Source organism: Tachyglossus aculeatus, chromosome 11 (assembly GCF_015852505.1).
Source record: "Tachyglossus aculeatus isolate mTacAcu1 chromosome 11, mTacAcu1.pri, whole genome shotgun sequence".
NCBI classification, from domain to species: Eukaryota; Metazoa; Chordata; class Mammalia; order Monotremata; family Tachyglossidae; genus Tachyglossus; species Tachyglossus aculeatus.
Genome location: NC_052076.1, coordinates 63,377,910 through 63,396,166, shown reverse-complemented (window position 1 = coordinate 63,396,166; position 18,257 = coordinate 63,377,910).

The window sequence follows — 18,257 nt, the reverse complement described above, 5'->3', positions numbered from 1 at the left end:
CTCCGTGAGGGCCCACCAGCATGCCAGTTGTCTTTTATTAATTAATAGATTGTAAGTTCCTGGACTAATACAGGGCTCTGCATGAAGTCGGTGCTAAATATATACTTTTGAATTTAGAAATGGTGTGGCCCAGTGGGAAGAGCCCAGGACTCTACCACTTTCCTCTTGTGTGGCCTTAGACAGGTCACTTAACTTCTCTGGGCCTGTTTCCTCATCTGTGAAATGGGGATGATGTACCTGTTCCTCCTCCCGCTTAGCCCGGGAGACCCATGCGGGACAGGGACGGTGTGTGATAATGATGATAATAATAATAGTATTTAAGGGCTTACTCGGTGCCAGGCACCAAGTGCTGGGATCAATACAAGTAAATCGGGTTGGGCACTGTCCCTGTCCCACATGGGGCTCACAGTCTTAATCCCCATTTGACAGGTGAGGTAACTAAGGCACAGAGAAGTAAAGTGAGTTGCCCAAGGTCACACAGCAGAGAAGGGGTGGAGCTGGGATTAGAACCCAGGTTCTTCTGATTTCCAGGTCCGTGCTCTATTCACTAGGCCACACTGCTTTCCACTGTTCTAAGCACAGTGGTAGATGTAAGCTTTCCCCATTCCCTTGGTCCTCCCCTGCCCTCCTCTCGAGGTAAGGAAATGCATGTGGATGCATTTCCCTCCCTTCTTCATCCCTCCCTGAGGAGGAGGAGCTTGGGCATTTCGGTGGACACTTTGTTTTTATGGGGCCAGTGGAACAAATTCTATTTTTCAATTTGCCTCCCCGGTTGGAGATGGGTCTCCTTGTTGGCAGGGAATGTGTACGTCACTATTCGGTGCTTCCCAACTGCATAGAACAATGCATTGCATTGTGTGTATATATCTATAATTCTATTTATTCCGATTCATTCATTCAGTGGTATTTATTGAGCGCTTACTGTGTGCAGAGCACTGTACTAAGCACTTGGTAAGAACAAGTTGGCAATCCCAGGCACGGTTCTCGTTCTCTCCCGGGAGCTGTGGCTGCCGCCTCTTAGCCACGCTCTGACCCTTCTGGGCTGGAGGCCCCTCCTTTACTCCCCATCAAATCCACCAGTAGTATTTATTGAGCACTTTCTCCATGCAGATCGCTTGGGGGGAGTCCATCTCTGCCCTGGAGGGACAGGAAGGGGCCTCTAGCTGCCCCCTCAGGAGTCCCCCCCGGGCAGGCCCGAGGGTGAGGTGGAAGGCTACTACATGTGTCTATATACACACACACACAAATATATATATATATATGTATACACACACACACAAATATATATATATGTATACACACACACACAATATGCATATATTCTGCAGCCAAAAAAAAATTATCCTCAGAAAACACACTGACTGTGCAGACAACATCCATGGCTTTCTAACAGAGGTGTCAGTTCATTGATAAAGGGTGGAAATCTTGTAATGCTGTGCTCTGATGCTATTGATGCCTGTCTACTTGTTTTGTTTTGTTGTCTGTCTCCTCCTTCTAGACTTTGAGCCCGTTGCTGGGTAGAGATTGTCTCTATCCGTTGCTGAATTGTACTTTCCAAGCACTTAGTACAGTGCTCTGCACACAGTAAGTGCTCCGTAAATACGATTGAATGAATGAATTGCACCAAATGGGTGCTCAGTAAATGCTACTACTATCCTCTAATTTGCATGACCCGATGGAAAGAGCATGGGCCCGGGAGCCAGAGGACATGGGTTCTAATCCTGGCTCCGCCACTTGTTAGCTGTGTGACCTTGGGCAACCCACTTAATCTTTTTGTGCCTCTGTTACCTCATCTGCAAAACGGGGAGTAAGAGTGTGACAAGGGTTGTGTCCGAACTGATTAGCTTGTATCTACCCCAGCGCTTAGAATAGTGCTTGACACATAGTAAGTCCTTAACGAATACTATCTTCATCATCACCTTGTAACCTCCCCAGCGCTTAGAACGGTGCTTTGCACACAGTAAGCGCTTAATAAATGCCATTATTAATTGATTAATTAAGTAATCAGAGCCAGCTTGAGAGGGACCGTCTCTAGATGTTGCTGACTTGGACTTCCCAAGCGCTTAGTCCAGTGCTCTGCACACAGTAAGCGCTCAATAAATATGATTGATGACCTCTGACTCCAAAGCCCGAGCTCTTTCCACTGCGCCACGCTTCTTCTCTTTGATTTATCTGTACAGCTTTATTACTCCTTTATTTTACTTGTACATGTTTACTATTCTATTTATTTTGTTAATATGTGTTGTTCTGTTGTCCGTCTCCCCCTTCTAGAGTGTGAGCCCGCTGTTGGGTAGGGACTGTCTCTATATGTTACCAACTTGGACTTCCCAAGCGCTTAGTACAGTGCTCTGCACACAGTAAGCACTTAAATACCGTCATTATTATTATAGCTGTCTGCCTTGAGGCTGGGAAAAATTTGCTGCCCCCTCCCATAATGACGTCATACGGAGGTTCTTTCGAACTTCCCAGCTGGAGCGCTTCCCCGGAGAGACGGATCCGAAATGTATTTATTTATATTCGCATCTGTCTCCCCCTCTAGCTCCTTGTGGGCAGGGAATGAGTCTATCAGCTCTGTAGTATCTTTTTCTCCCACGTATTTAGTGCAGTGGTATTTGTTCCTCTTTCAGAGTCGTGCCTGGAGAGTTTCCAGGAGTCTACCAGTCTCGACTATGGGAGAGACAGTCAAGCAGAGGCCTATCCGTTTCATTCCTAGCTTGGGGCAGCGGCTAGAGAGTGGAAGACGATCCGCTACAAGTCAAAACTCAACCATGCCGGGTATCGGCGGCTTGGGAGAGAGTCGAGGGTGGAGACAAGTTTACTGCGCGAAAGGTGGCAATGGAAAACCACCTCTGTACATTTACCAAGAAAACTCTCTGGATAATCTACCAGAATGCTTGCACATGGAGGTGGTGCATTCCAGGAGAGATGCAGTCCGTGGCGTCGCTATGGATCGGACAGGACTCGACAGCATGCAACACCGTGGTATTTGTTAAGTGATGCTGATGATGGTTTGTGTTAAGTGCTTACTACGTACCAAGCACTGTACCAAGTGCTGGGGTAGATACAAGGTTATTAGGTTATCCCACATCGGGCTCACATTTTCCAGATGAGCTAACTGAGGCACAGGGAAGTTAAGTGACTTGCCCAAAGTCACACCGTTCTAAGTGCCGGGGTAGATAATCAGTTTGGACACGGTCTCTGTCCCACATGGGGTTCAAAGTCTTAATCCCCAGATGAGGCAACTGAGGCACAGAGAAGTGAAGCGACTTGCCCAAGGTCGCACAGCAGACAAGTGGCGGAGCTGGGATTAATAATAATAATAATAATAATGATGATAGCATTTATTAAGCACTTACTATGTCCAAAGCACTGTTCTAAGCGCTGGGGAGGTTACAAGGTGATCCGGTTGTCCCACGGGGGGCTCACAGTCAATCCCCATTTTACAGATGAGGTCACTGAGGCCCAGAGAAGTGAAGTGACTTGCCCAAAGTCACACAGCTGACAACTGCCAGAGTCAGGATTTGAACCCATGACCTTGACTCCAAAGCCCGGGCTCTTCCACTGAGCCACACTGCTTCTCTAAGAGGAGAGAAGGGGAGTTTGTCATTTTACCCCATTTTACCCCATTCACTCCAGGCAGTCTAAACTGACTTCACTCCTGAGTTTAGACTCTGGGCAGGTGGAGGGAACCCCCCAGAGCTGATTTTTAGGGTTCCTCCTATCCACTGGAGGCTCTGAAAATGGGGTTTCTCTCACTGGGGAGCTCAAGACCCCATTTAACCCCTACACTGCTCTCCCTCTAGACTCACTGTGGACACGGAATATGTCCACCAACTCTGTTGTACTCTCTCAAGCACTTAATATAGTGCTCTACACACAGTCCGAACTAAGTAATAATAATAATAATTTTGGTATTTGTTAAGCCCTTACTATCTGCTAAGTACTGTTCTAAGCGCTGGGGCAGATACAAGGTAATTAAGTTGTCCCACATGGGACTCACAGTCTTAATCCTCATTTTCCAGATGAGGTAACTGAGGCACAGAGAAATTAAGTCACCTGCCCAAAGTCACAGAGCTGGTGCAGTCAGGATTAGAACCCACGACCTCTGACTCCCAAGCCCGTTCTTTCCACTGGGCCACGCATGGTGTAGTGGTTAGAGCACGATCCCGGGAGTCAGAAGGTCATGGGTTCCAATCCTGGTTCTGCCACTGGTCTGCTGTGTGACCTTGGGCAAATCACTTCCCCCTTGTAGACTGTGAGCCCACTGTTGGGTAGGGACCGTCTCTATATGTTGCCAACTTGTACTTCCCAAGCGCTTACTACAGTGCTCTGCACACAGTAAGCGCTCAATAAATACGATTGATTGATTGATTGATTCCCCTCTCCGGGCCTCAGTTACCTCATCTGTAAAATGGGGATTGAGACCGTGAGCCGCACGTGGGACGAGAGAATGTGTCTAGCCCTATTTGCTGGTATCCACTCCAGCCCTTAGTACAGTGCCTGGCACATGGCAAGCGCTTAACAAATATGTTATTATTTTTATAAAAACCACTGATTGATTTCTGGATTGATGGATTAAATGGCCCACTGCCTTTCTACAGGCAACAGGTCAACTATCACCCGTTCACAGCAGGCTCCAAGGGCTAAAAAAGCCCTTTCCCCTAAGGTGCTAACTGTTATCAAGTTGTCAATTCTGTTTTTCTTCCACCTGTTCTTTCTGTAATGATGGGAGAAAAACAACACATTATGACAAAACCAAGTAAACAAACATGTGCCTCGGTGTCACAAAGGAAACTCCAACAGCTTTTCCGTGAATGTTTTTCATTATTATTTTTCTGGGGCAGGAGGAACTCGTTAGAGAAGAAGGGAAGATGATATTTAACGGGAATCTTTTTTTAACATTTGGTCCAAGATGGTTGTTAAAAGTAGGTCAAATTTCTTGGAGTAATAACCCAAGAAATCGGGTTCCTCTGTCGAATCCGTGTTTATCTCCCGGTCAGGCTGGGCAGGCTTTGCTTGTTTGGGATTTTAGGAGAAGGTCAGAAAGGCGGGGAGTAAAGTCAACTTCTGGATGTGGAATTAAAGAAAAGGGCCTGACTCCGGGGAGAGACGACCGGCGAAGGGAGGGATGTTTTCAGCAAAAAATGATGAAGACTATGAGTCTTGATGCGTCTGCAGTGGAGGATTATTTGCAAAAAATACCAGGGAACATTCCTGAAACTTTGAGAAGAATCAACTAGGGCCTTCCCGGGAAGTCCACCGTTCCCGGGTTTGGAGAAATGATATTCTGCCCTTTTCTGATGTGGAAACAACCAACATCAGCTATATTCTGGGAGGATTGTTGGTGCTGGGACAGGGTGGGCAAATAATCGGGGCTAGGAGGATTTTTGAGCACAAAAATAGTAAGCGGATCGCCTTAGGAAGTTCAAGGGCAGGTCTCCTTATTAATGTGAAGATCAGACTAATCAGTCAATCAATCAGTCAGTCGTACTGAGTGGCAACGTGAAAGGCACTGTACTAAGCACTGGGAAAGGGTATACAGGTGGGAATTAGACAGGAACAACTCTCTGATACTGGTGATTTATTATACCGTCGTGAGCATTTTTCCAATGCAGTCTTTGACCTGCATAGCTGACCTCCTCACTTGTCCCACCTACTTATCGCTCCCAAGTCCATTTCAAATGGCATTTCTGAGGCTGTCTTGAATCTTCACTCAAATCCTTAACGGGCAGGAATTGACGTTTGCTTCACTCCTTCCATTTTGGTTCCTGGTTCGGTTAGGACAGATGGAAAAAATACATTTACTTCCAAGTAGTTTAGAAATGGGTGTTTGGAAGGATGCTGTTTAAAGTAGTGCACATTGGACTCACTCCAGTCTAACTACCATCGCAGGAGGCCCTTGATGATGAGGGGGTGGGGGGGTACTTTGAATTTTTTACTTTTTAATGGTATTTGTTAGGCAGTCCTGGTCACTGTACTAAGCACAGGGGTAGGTACACGCTAATCAGGTTGGTCGCAGTCCGTGTCCCACATGAGGCTTACCATCTTAATCCCTATTTTACAGATGAGGTAGGTAACTGAGGCACAGTGAAGTGACTTACCCAAGGTCACACGGCAGACAAGGGACGGAGCTGGGATTAGAAACCTTCTGATTCCCAGGTCTGTGCTCTATCCACTGGGAATCGACGTAGAAATAGGATGTATCCAGAGGCAGTAACTCGTGGGTGTTCTGTGGGGGGCAGAGAGGATCCAACAATGGTCAGGGGAGAAGTCCTACGGGTGCCACATAATAATAATGATGATAATAATAATAATAATAGTATTTGCTAAGCGCTAGATGCCAGAGGCACTCACTGGAATCTCACTCTGTTCATTCATTCATTCATCCAATCGTATTTATTGAGCGCTTACTGTGTGCAGAGCACTGTACTAAGTGCTTGGGAAGTACAAGTTGGCAACATATCATCATCATCATCAATCGTATTTATTGAGCGCTTACTGTGTGCAGAGCACTGTACTAAGCGCTTGGGAAGTCCAAGTTGGCAACATATAGAGACGGTCCCTACCCAACAGCGGGCTCACAGTCTAGAAGGGGGAGGCAGGCAACAAAACAAAACATATAAACCAAATAAAATAAATATATACATACAGTGTCCCTGAAGGGCCTCTAAAAAATTCTCAGGAAAAGAGAGAAAGCAGAAGTTGTATATATTTGTACAGATTTATTACTCTATTTATTTTACTTGTATATATTTACTACTCTATTTTGTTAATGATGTGCATATCGCTGTTATTCTTTTTATTTTGTTAGTCTGGTTTTGTTCTCTGTCTCCCCCTTTTAGATTGTGAGCCCACTGTTGGGTAGGGACTGTCTCTATATGTTGCCAACTTGTACTTCCCAAGCGCTTAGTACAGTGCTCTGCACACAGTAAGTGCTCAATAAATACGATTGATTGATTGATTGATTAAAAACAGGAGAAGAGATTACTTCTCTTCCAGGGCATGCTGGATTCTTTAGTCTTTGAGTGACAGCACCTTTGTTTCTCCTCCTGTTCCCTGCCAGATTGCCACTTTTCATGGAGAGGTGGAGGCAATCCAGCAATAAATCATAATAAAAATAATCACGATAATGGTATTTGTTCATTCATTCATTCAATCGTATTCATTGAGCGCTTACTGTGTGCAGAGCACTGTACTAAGCGCTTGGGAAGTACAAGTTGGCGACGTATAGAGATGGTCCCTACCCAACAGCGGGCTCACAGTCTAGAAGGGGGAGACGGACAACAAAACAAAACATGGGGACAGGTGTCAACTCATCAGAATAAAGAGAATTAAAGCTAAATGCACATCATTCACAAAATAAATAGAATGGTAAATATGTACAAGGAAAATAGAGTAATAAATCTGTACAAACATATATACAGGTGCTGCGGGGAGGGGAAGGAGATGGGATGGGGAGGAGGAGAGGAAAAAGGGGGCTCAATCTGGGAAGGCCTCTTGGAGGACGTGAGCTCTCAGTAGTTGTTAAGCACTTACTATGTTCATTCAATTGTATTTATTGAGCGCTTACTGTGTGCAGAGCTCTGTACTAAGCGCTTGGAAAGTACAAGTTGGCAACATATAGAGACGGTCCCTACCCAACAGTGGGGTCACAGTCTAGAAGGGGGAGACAGAGAACAAAACAAAACATGTTAACAGAATAAAATAAATGGAATAAATATGTACAAGTAAAATAAATAAATAAATCGAGTAATAAATCCGTACAAACATATATACATATATACAGGTGCTGTGGGGAAGGGAAGGAGGTGGGGGAGAGGAAGGAGGGGGCTCAGTCTGGGAAGGCCTCCTGGAGGAGGTCCTGGAGTCGCTTAGCACAGCCCTTGGCACATTCATTCATTCAATCGTATTTATTGAGCGCTTACTGTGTGCAGAGCACATTCATTCATTCATTCAATCGTATTTACTGAGTGCTTACTGTGTGCAGAGCACTGTACTAAGTGCCTGGGAAGTACAAGTTGGCAACACATAGAGACGGTCCCTCCCCAACGGGTCTTTGTTTTGTTTCAGTTGCTCTTCAGTTCGCCTTCCAACAAGTCCTAAGGAAGTACTGAGAGATTTAATCAATCGTATTTATTGAGCGCTTACTATGTGCAGAGCACTGTACTAAGCGCTTGGGAAGTACAAATTGGCATCACATAGAGACAGTCCCTACCCAACAGTGGGCTCACAGTCTAAAAGGGGGAGACAGAGAACAGAACCAAACATACCAACAAAATAAAGTAAGTAGGATAGAAATGTACAAGTAAAATAAATAAATAAATAAATAAATAGAGTAATAAATATGTACAACGATTTAAGCGCTTAGTACAGTGCTCTGCACATAGTAAGCGCTCAATAAATACGATTGATGATGATTTCCAAACACTGTCCTAAGCACTGGGGTAGATACAAGGTAATTAGGCTGTCCCACGCGGGGCTCACAGTCTTAATCCCCATTTTACCGATGAGGGAACTGAGGCCCAGAGAAGTTAAGCGACTTGCCCGAAGTCACACAGCGAATAAGTGGCTGATGTGGGATTAGAACCCGCAACCTCCGCCTCCCAAGAACGAGGTCCCCCTCTCTTTTCTCTGCTTTCCTCGAGTCTCTTTAATTCTGCACTCCCTCTCTATAGAAGCTCTCTATTTTTTTTTTACAGTAGTTGTTGAAGCGCTTACTATGTGCCAAGCACTGTTCTAAACACTGGGATAGACACAAGCCATCAGGTTGGACATTGTCCCCGTCCCACATGGGAATCCCGGTCTTAATCCTCCGTGGGGGCAGGGGGATGTATCAACCAACTCTGTTATACTGGACTCTCCCAATCAATCAATCAATCAATCAATCAATCTTATTTATTGAGCGCTTACTGTGTGCAGAGCACTGTACTAAGCGCTTGGGAAGTCCAAGTTGGCAACATAGAGGCAGTCCCTACCCAACGGTGGGCTCACAGTCTTAAAGGGGGAGACAGAGAACAAAACCAAACATACTAACAAAATAAAATAAATAGAATAGATAGGTACAGGTAAAATAGAGTAATAAATACGTACAAACATATATACATATATACAGGTGCAGTGGGGAAGGGAAGGAGGTAAGATGGGGGGATGGAGAGGGGGACGAGGGGGAGAGGAAGGAAGTGTTTAGTACAGGGCTCTGCCCATGGTAAGCGCTCAATAAATCATTGTGGGCAAGGAACGTGACTGTTTATTGTTGTATTGTACTTTCCCAAGTGCTCAGTACAGTACCATGCACCGGGTAAATGCCCAATAGGTACGATTGAATGAATGAATGAATGAATTGTACTCTCCCAAGCGTTTAGTACAGGGCTCTGCCCATTGTAAGCGCTCCATAAATCATTGTGGGCAGGGAACGTGACTGTTTATTGTTGTATTGTACTTTCCCAAGTGCTCAGTACAGTGCCATGCACCGGGTAAGCGCCCAATAGGTATGACTGAATGAATGAATTGTACTCTCCCAGGCGCTTAGTACAGGGCTCTGCCCATTGTAAGCGCTCCATAAATCATTGTGGGCAGGGAACGTGACTGTTTATTGTTGTATTGTACTTTCCCAAGTGCTCAGTACAGTGCCATGCACCGGGTAAGTGCCCAATAGGTATGACTGACTGACTGACTGACTGAATGAATGAATGAATTGTACTCTCCCAGGCGCTTAGTACAGGGCTCTGCCCATTGTAAGCGCTCCATAAATCATTGTGGGCAGGGAACGTGACTGTTTATTGTTGTATTGTACTTTCGCAAGTGCTCAGTACAGTGCCATGCACCGGGTAAGTGCCCAATAGGTATGACTGACTAACTGAATGAATGAATGAATGAATTGTACTCTCCCAGGCGCTTAGTACAGGGCTCTGCCCATTGTAAGCGCTCCATAAATCATTGTGGGCAGGGAACGTGACTGTTTATTGTTGTATTGTACTTTCCCAAGTGTTCAGTACAGTGCCCTGCACCGGGTAAGTGCCCAATAGGTACGATTGAATGAATGAATGAATGAATTGTACTCTCCCAAGCGTTTAGTACAGTGCTCTGCACCCAGTAAGCGCTGAATAGGTACGATTGAATGAATGAATGAATTGTACTCGCCCAATCGCTTCGTCCAGGCCTCTGCACCCACCCAGTAAGTGCTCAATAAATACGGAGGAATAAATTGTGCTCTCCCAAGCGCTTAGTACAGAGCTCTGCACCCAGTAATCGCTCAATAGGTACGATTGAATGAATGAATGATTGAATTGTACTCTCCCAAGCGCTTAGTACAGCGCTTCGCATACCATAAACGCTCAATAAATCGCTGTAGGCAGGCAATGTGTCTGTTAGTCTCCCAAGCGCTTAGTACAGTGCACTGCACCCGATAAGCGCTCAATAGGTACGATTGAATGAATGAATGGTACTCTTCCAAGCGCTTAGTGCAGGGCTTTGCACATTGTAGGCGCTCAATAAATCGTTGTGGGCAGACGTGTCCGCTTTTTGTTGTATTGTACTCTCCCAAGCGCTTAGTACAGTGCTCTGCACATATAATAAGCACTTAATAGGTACGATTGAATGAATGAATGAATTGTACTCTTCCAAGCGCTTAGTACAGGGCTTTGCACATTGTAGGCGCTCAATAAATCGTTGTGGGCAGGCAATGTGTCTGTTTATTGTTGCACTGCAGTCTTCTGAGCGCTTAGTACAGGGCTCTGCACACACCCAATAAATGCTCAATAAATACCGTGGAATGAATTGTACTCTCCCAAACGCTTAGTACAGTGCGCTGTACCCAGTAAGTGCTCAATAGGTATGATTGAATGAATGAATTGAACGGTTCCAAGCGCTTAGTACAGGGTTCTGCACACTGTAAATGCTCAATAAATAGTTGTGGGCAGGCGATGTGTCTGTTTATTGTTGTATTGTCCTCTCCCAAGCGCTTAGTACAGTGCTCTGCACCCAGTAAGCGCTCAATAGGTACGATTGAATGAATGAATGAATTGTGCTCTCCCAAGCGCTTAGTACAGGGCTCTGAACAGTGTAAGCGCTCAATAAATCGCCGTTGTTTATTGTTGTATGGTAATAATAATAGCAATAATGAAAGCATTTATTAAGCGCTTACTATGTGCAAAACACTGTTCTAAGCGCTGGGGAGGTTACAAGGTGATCAGGCTGTCCCATATGAGGTCACAGTCTTAATCCCCGTTTTACAGATGAGGTAACTGAGGCCCAGAGAAGTGAAGTGACTTGCCCAAAGTCACACAGCTAATTGGTGGCGTCGGGATTTGAACCCAAGACTTCTGACTCCAAAGCCTGTTCCCTTTCCACTGAGCCACGCTGCCCAAGCGCTCAATAAATCGTTGTGGGCAGGCAATATGTCTGTTTATTGTTGTATTGCACTCTCCTAAGTGCTTAGTACAGTGCTCTGCACCCATTAAGCGCTCAATAGGTACCATTGAATGAATGAATTGTACTCTTCCAAGCGCTTAGTACAGGGCTCTGCGTACTGTAAACGCTCAAAAAATCGTTGTGGGCAGGCAATGAGTCTGTTTATTGTACTGTGGTCTCCCAAGCGCTTAGTACAGTGCTCTGCACCGATTAAGTGCTCAATAGGTACGACTGAATGAATGAATTGTACTCTCCCAAGCGCTTAGTACAGGGCTTTGCGTACTGTAAACGCTCAAAAAATCGTTGTGGGCAGGCAATGAGTCTGTTTATTGTACTGTGGTCTCCCAAGCGCTTAGTACAGTGCTCTGCACCTATTAAGTGCTCAATAGGTATGACTGAATGAATGAATTGTACTCTCCCAAGCGCTTAGTACAGGGCTTTGCATTCTGTAAATGCTCAATAAATCGTTGTAGGCAGGCGATGTGTTTGCTTGTAGTAGTCTCCCAAGCGCTTAGTACAGGGCTCTGCCCTCGCCCAGTAAGTTCTCAATAAATACAGGGGAATAAATTGTGCTCTCCCAAGCGCTTAGTACAGTGCTCTGCACCCAATAATCGCTCAGTAGGTACGATTGAATGAGTGATTGAATTGTACTCTAATAGGTACGATTGAATTGAACTCTCCCAAGCGCCTAGTACAGTGCGCTGCGGCCAGTAAGCGCTCACTAGGTACGATTGAATGAATTGTCCTCTCCCAAGCGCTTAGTACAGGGCCCTGCACATTATAAGCGCTAAATAAATCGTTGTGGGCAGGCAGTGTGTCTGTTTATTGTTGTACTGAACTCTCCCAAGCGTTTAGTACAGTGCGCTGCGGCCAGTAAGCGCTCAATAGGTACGATTGAATGAATTGTTCTCTCCCAAGCGCTTAGTACAGGACCCTGCACATTGGAAGCGCTAAATAAATCGTTATGGGCAGGCAATGTGTCTGTTTATTGTTGTACTGAACTCTCCCAAGCGTTTAGTACAGTGCGCTGCGGCCAGTAAGCACTCAATAGGTACGATTGAATGAATGGTCCTCTCCCAAGCGCTTAGTACAGGGCCCTGCACATTATAAGCGCTTAATAAATCGTTGTGGGCAGGCAATGTGTCTGTTTATGGTTATATTGAACTCTCCAAAGCGTTTAGTACAGTGCGCTGCGGCCAGTAAGTGCTCACTAGGTACAATTGAATGAATTGTCCTCTCCCAAGCGCTTAGTACAGGGCCCTGCACATTATAAGCACTAAATAAATCGTTGTGGGCAGGCAGTGTGTCTGTTTATTGTTGTACTGAACTCCCAAGCGTTTAGTACAGTGCGCTGCGGCCAGTAAGCGCTCAATAGGTACGATTGAATGAATTGTCCTCTCCCAAGCGCTTAGTACAGGGCCCTGCACATTAGAAGTGCTAAATAAATCGTTGTGGGCAGGCAATGTGTCTGTTTATTGTTGTACTGAACTCTCCCAAGCGTTTAGTACAGTGCGCTGCGGCCAGTAAGCGCTCAATAGGTACGATTGAATGAATTGTCCTCTTCCAAGCGCTTAGTACAGGGCCCTGCACATTATAAGCGCTAAATAAATCGTTGTGGGCAGGCAATGTGTCTGTTTATTGTTGTATTGTACCCTCCCAAGCGCTTAGTACAGTGCGCTGCGGCCAGTAAGCGCTCACTAGGTACGATTGAATGAATTGTCCTCTCCTGAGCGCTTAGTACAGGGCCCTGCACATTATAAGCGCTAAATAAATCGTTGTGGGCAGGCAATGTGTCTGTTTATTGTTGTGTTGAACTCTCCAAAGCGTTTAGTACAGTGCGCTGCGGCCAGTAAGTGCTCAATAGGTACGATTGAATGAATTGTCCTCTTCCAAGCGCTTAGTACAGGGCCCTGCACATTATAAGCGCTAAATAAATCGTTGCGGGCAGGCAATGTGTCTGTTTATTGTTGTATTGAACTCTCCCAAGCGTTTAGTACAGTGCGCTGCGGCCAGTAAGCGCTCAATAGGTACGATTGAATGAATGGTCCTCTCCCAAGCGCTTAGTACAGGGCCCTGCACATTATAAGCACTAAATAAATCTTTATGGTCAGGCATTGTGTCTGTTTATTGTTGTATTGAACTCTCCCAAGCGTTTAGTACAGTGTGCTGCGGCCAGTAAGCGCTCACTAGGTACGACTGAATGCATTGTCCTCTCCCAAGCGCTTAGTACAGGGCCCTGCACATTATAAGCGCTAAATAAATTGTTATGGGCAGGCATTGTGTCTGTTTATTGTTGTATTGAACTCTCCAAAGCGTTTAGTACAGTGCGCTGCAGCCAGTAAGCGCTCACTAAGTACGATTGAATGAATTGTCCTCTCCCAAGCGCTTAGTACAGGGCCCTGCACATTATAAGCGCTAAATAAATCGTTGCGGGCCGGCAATGTGTCTGTTTATTGTTGTACTGAACTCTCCCAAGTGTTTAGTACAGTGCGCTGCGGCCAGTAAGCGCTCAGTAGGTACCATTGAATGAATGGTCCTCTCCCAAGCGCTTAGTACAGGGCCCTGCACATTAAAAGCGCTAAATAAATCGTTATGGGCAGGCATTGTGTCTGTTTATTGTTGTATTGAACTCTCCAAAGCGTTTAGTACAGTGCGCTGCGGCCAGTAAGCGCTCAGTAGGTACGATTGAATGAATGGTCCTCTCCCAAGCGCTTAGTACAGGGCCCTGCACATTATAAGCGCCAAATAAATCGTTGTGGGCAGGCAATGTGTCTGTTTATTGTTGTATTGAACTCTCCCAAGCGTTTAGTACAGTGCGCTGCGGCCAGTTAGCGCTCAATAGGTACGATTGAATGAACTGTCCTCTCCCGAGCGCTTAGTACAGGGCCCTGCACATTATAAGCGCTAAATAAATCGTTGTGGGCAGGCAATGTGTCTGTTTATTGTTGTATTGAACTCTCCCAAGCGCTTAGTACAGTGCGCTGCGGCCAGTAAGCGCTCAATAGGTACGATTGAATGAATTGTCCTCTCCCGAGCGCTTAGTACAGGGTCCTGCACATTATAAGCGCTAAATAAATCGTTGTGGGCAGGCATTGTGTCTGTTTATTGTTGTATTGAACTCTCCAAAGCATTTAGTACAGTGCGCTGCGGCCAGTAAGCGCTCAATAGGTACGATTGAATGAATTGTCCTCTTCCAAGCGCTTAGTACAGGGCCCTGCACATTATAAGCGCTAAATAAATCGTTGTGGGCAGGCAATGTGTCTGTTTATTGATGTATTGAACTCTCCCAAGCGTTTAGTACAGTGCGCTGCGGCCAGTAAGCGCTCAATAGGTACGATTGAATGAATTGTTCTCTCCCAAGCGCTTAGTACAGGACCCTGCACATTAGAAGCGCTAAATAAATCGTTATGGGCAGGCAATGTGTCTGTTTATTGTTGTACTGAACTCTCCCAAGCGTTTAGTACAGTGCGCTGCGGCCAGTAAGCGCTCAATAGGTACGATTGAATGAATGGTCCTCTCCCAAGCGTTTAGTACAGGGCCCTGCACATTATAAGCGCTTAATAAATCGTTGTGGGCAGGCAATGTGTCTGTTTATGGTTATATTGAACTCTCCAAAGCGTTTAGTACAGTGCGCTGCAGCCAGTAAGCGCTCACTAAGTACGATTGAATGAATTGTCCTCTCCCAAGCGCTTAGTACAGGGCCCTGCACATTATAAGCGCTAAATAAATCGTTGCGGGCCGGCAATGTGTCTGTTTATTGTTGTATTGAACTCTCCCAAGTGTTTAGTCCAGTGCGCTGCGGCCAGTAAGCGCTCAATAGGTACGATCGAATGAATTGTCCTCTTCCAAGCGCTTAGTACAGGACCCTGCACATTATAAGCGCTAAATAAATCGTTATGGGCAGGCATTGTGTCTGTTTATTGTTGTATTGAACTCTCCAAAGCGTTTAGTACAGTGCGCTGCGGCCAGTAAGCGCTCAATAGGTACGATTGAATGAATGGTCCTCTCCCAAGCGCTTAGTACAGGGCTCTGCACTCATCCAATAAGTGCTCAATAAATACGGTGGAATAAATTGTGCTCTCCCAAGCGCTTAGTACAGTGCACTGCGGCCAGTAAGCGCTCAATAGGTACGATTGAATGAATTGTCCCCTCCCAAGCACTTAGTACAGGGCCCTGCACATTATAAGCGCTAAATAAATCGTTACGGGCAGGCATTGTGTCTGTTTATTGTTGTATTGAACTCTCCCAAGCGTTTAGTACAGTGCGCTGTGGCCAGTAAGCGCTCACTAGGTACGATTGAATGAATTGTCCTCTCCCAAGCGCTTAGTACAGGGCCCTGCACATTATAAGCGCTAAATAAATCATTGTGGGCAGGCAATGTGTCTGTTTATTGTTGTACCGAACTCTCCCAAGCGTTTAGTACAGTGCGCTGCGGCCAGGAAGCGCTCAATAGGTATGATTGAATGAATTGTCCTCTCCCAAGCGCTTAGTACAGTGCTCTGCACAGTGTAACCGCTCAAGAAATCGCTGTGGGGAGGGAATTGCTGTTTATTGTTGTACGGTGCTTGCCCCAGCGCTTAGTACAAGGCTCTGCACCCTTTAAGCGCCCAATAAATAGCACTTCTAGGGGGCTTGTTTGATTGACACCCTCGCGGGCACGGAAGGAGCCGAGGATTCCCGAGACTGAGCCGAAGGCGGCGTGCCCGTGCGCATGCGCGACAGCAGGGGGAAGGGGGTCGAGGCGCGGAGAGGGAGATGGGCGCGCGCATGCGCGACAGCGCACGGGGCGTCAAGCCGCGGCCGGGAGTAAGGTGGGCGCGCATGCGCGACAGCAACAGGGTGAGGGGAGAGGTGGGCGCGCGCATCCAATCGGATTTATTGAGCGCCTACTGGGTGCAGGGCACTGTACTGAGCGCTTGGGAAGTCCAAGTTTGCAACATATAGAGACGGTCCCTACCCAACAGCGGGCTCACAGTCTAGAAGGGGGAGACGGACAACAAAACATATAAGCCAAATAAAATAAATAGAATAAATATGGACAAGTAACATAGAGTAATAAATATGTACAAACATATACATATATACAGGTGCTGTGGGGAGGGGAAGGAGTGTGGCTCAGTGGCTTACCATCTCTATATGTCGCCAACTTGTACTTCCCAAGCGCTTAGTACAGTGCTGTGCACACAGTAGGCGCTCAATCAATCATTTTTTGAGCATTTACTGTGTGCAGAGCACTGTACAAAGCGCTTGGGAAGTACAAGTTGGCAACATATAGAGACGGTCGCTACCCAACAGTGGGCTCACAGTCTAGAAGGGGGAGACGGACAAAACAAATCATAATAGAATCAATAATTAAAATAAATAGAATAAATACGGACAAGTAAAATAAATAGAGTAATAAATATGTACGAACATATACATATATACAGGTGCTGTGGGGAGGGGAAGGAGCGTGGCTCAGTGGCTTACCGTCTCTATATGTTGCCAACTTGTACTTCCCAAGCGCTTTGTTCTGCACACAGTAAGCGCTCAATCAATCAATCATATTTATTGAGCGCTTACTGTGTGCAGAGCACTGTACTAAGCGCTTGGGAAGTACAAGTTGGCAACATATAGAGATAGTCCCTACCTCGAGATAGTCCCTACCCAACAGTGGGCTCACAGTCTAGAAGGGGGGAGACAGAGAACAAAATCAAACATATTAACAAAATTAAATAGAGTAATAAATATGTACAAAGATATATACATATATACAGGTGCTGTGGGGAAGGGAAGGAGGTAAGACGGGGGGGATGGAGAGGGGGGAGAGGAAGGATGAGGCTCAGTCGGGGAAGGCCTCCTGGAGGAGGTGAGCTCTCAGTAGGGCCTAAATACGATTGAATGAATGAATGAATGAAGTGGAAAGATCCCGGGCTTTGGAGTCAGAAGTCATGGGTTCAAATCCCGGCTCTGCCAGTTGTCAGCTGTGTGACTTTGGGCAAGTCACTTCACTTCTCTGGGCCTCAGTTACCTCATCTGCAAAATGGGGATTAAGGCTGTGAGCCCCACGAGGGACCACCTGATCACCCTATAACCTCCCCAGCGCTTAGAACAATGCTTTGCACATACTAAGCGCTTAATAAATGCCATCATCATTATTATTATTATTAAGGAGGTAAGGGAGGGGGAGGGGGGAGAGGAAGGAAGGGTCGCAGGCTGGGAAGGAGCATGCGCGGTAGCAGCCAGGACGTCTCGAGCCGCGGCCGAGGGGGAGGTGGGAGCCTGCGCATGCGCGGAAGCAGTCAGGGGGAGACAAGCCGCGGCTGAGGTGAGCGCGCATGCGCACTAGCAGCGGCCGAGAGTGAGGCGCGCGCATGCGCGACACCAGCTAGGGGGTCTTGAGCGGCGGTCGAGGATGAGGCGGGCGCGCATGCGCATCATCAGCCGGGGGCGGCAAAGCGGCCGAGAGGGTGGGCGCGCGCACGCGCGCATCAGCCAGGGTGGGCGGGGGGGTCTCGAGCGGCGACCGACAGAGGATGCGAGCGCATGCGCGACAGCACCCGGGGTGGGAGGGGTCAAGCCGACGACGAAGGGGAGGTGGGAGCGCGCATGCGCGGCAGCCGCGAGGGAGGTGGGCGCGCGTGCGCGACAGCCGCCCGGGGCTCGCGCGCCGGCGTGTGACGTCAGCGGGGCGGGGCCGAGCGGCGGGTCCTCCCCCCGGGGGGCGGGGGGCGGGCCGGGCCTCTGAGGAGAAGGGACGAGGGGGAGGAGGAGAGGGAGAGGGAGGAGAGCAGAGCAGAGCGTCGGTGTCCCGTTCCGTCGGCGTCCCCCGGGGCGGTCCCTCCTCGTGGCGGCGGAGGCGCGGCCCA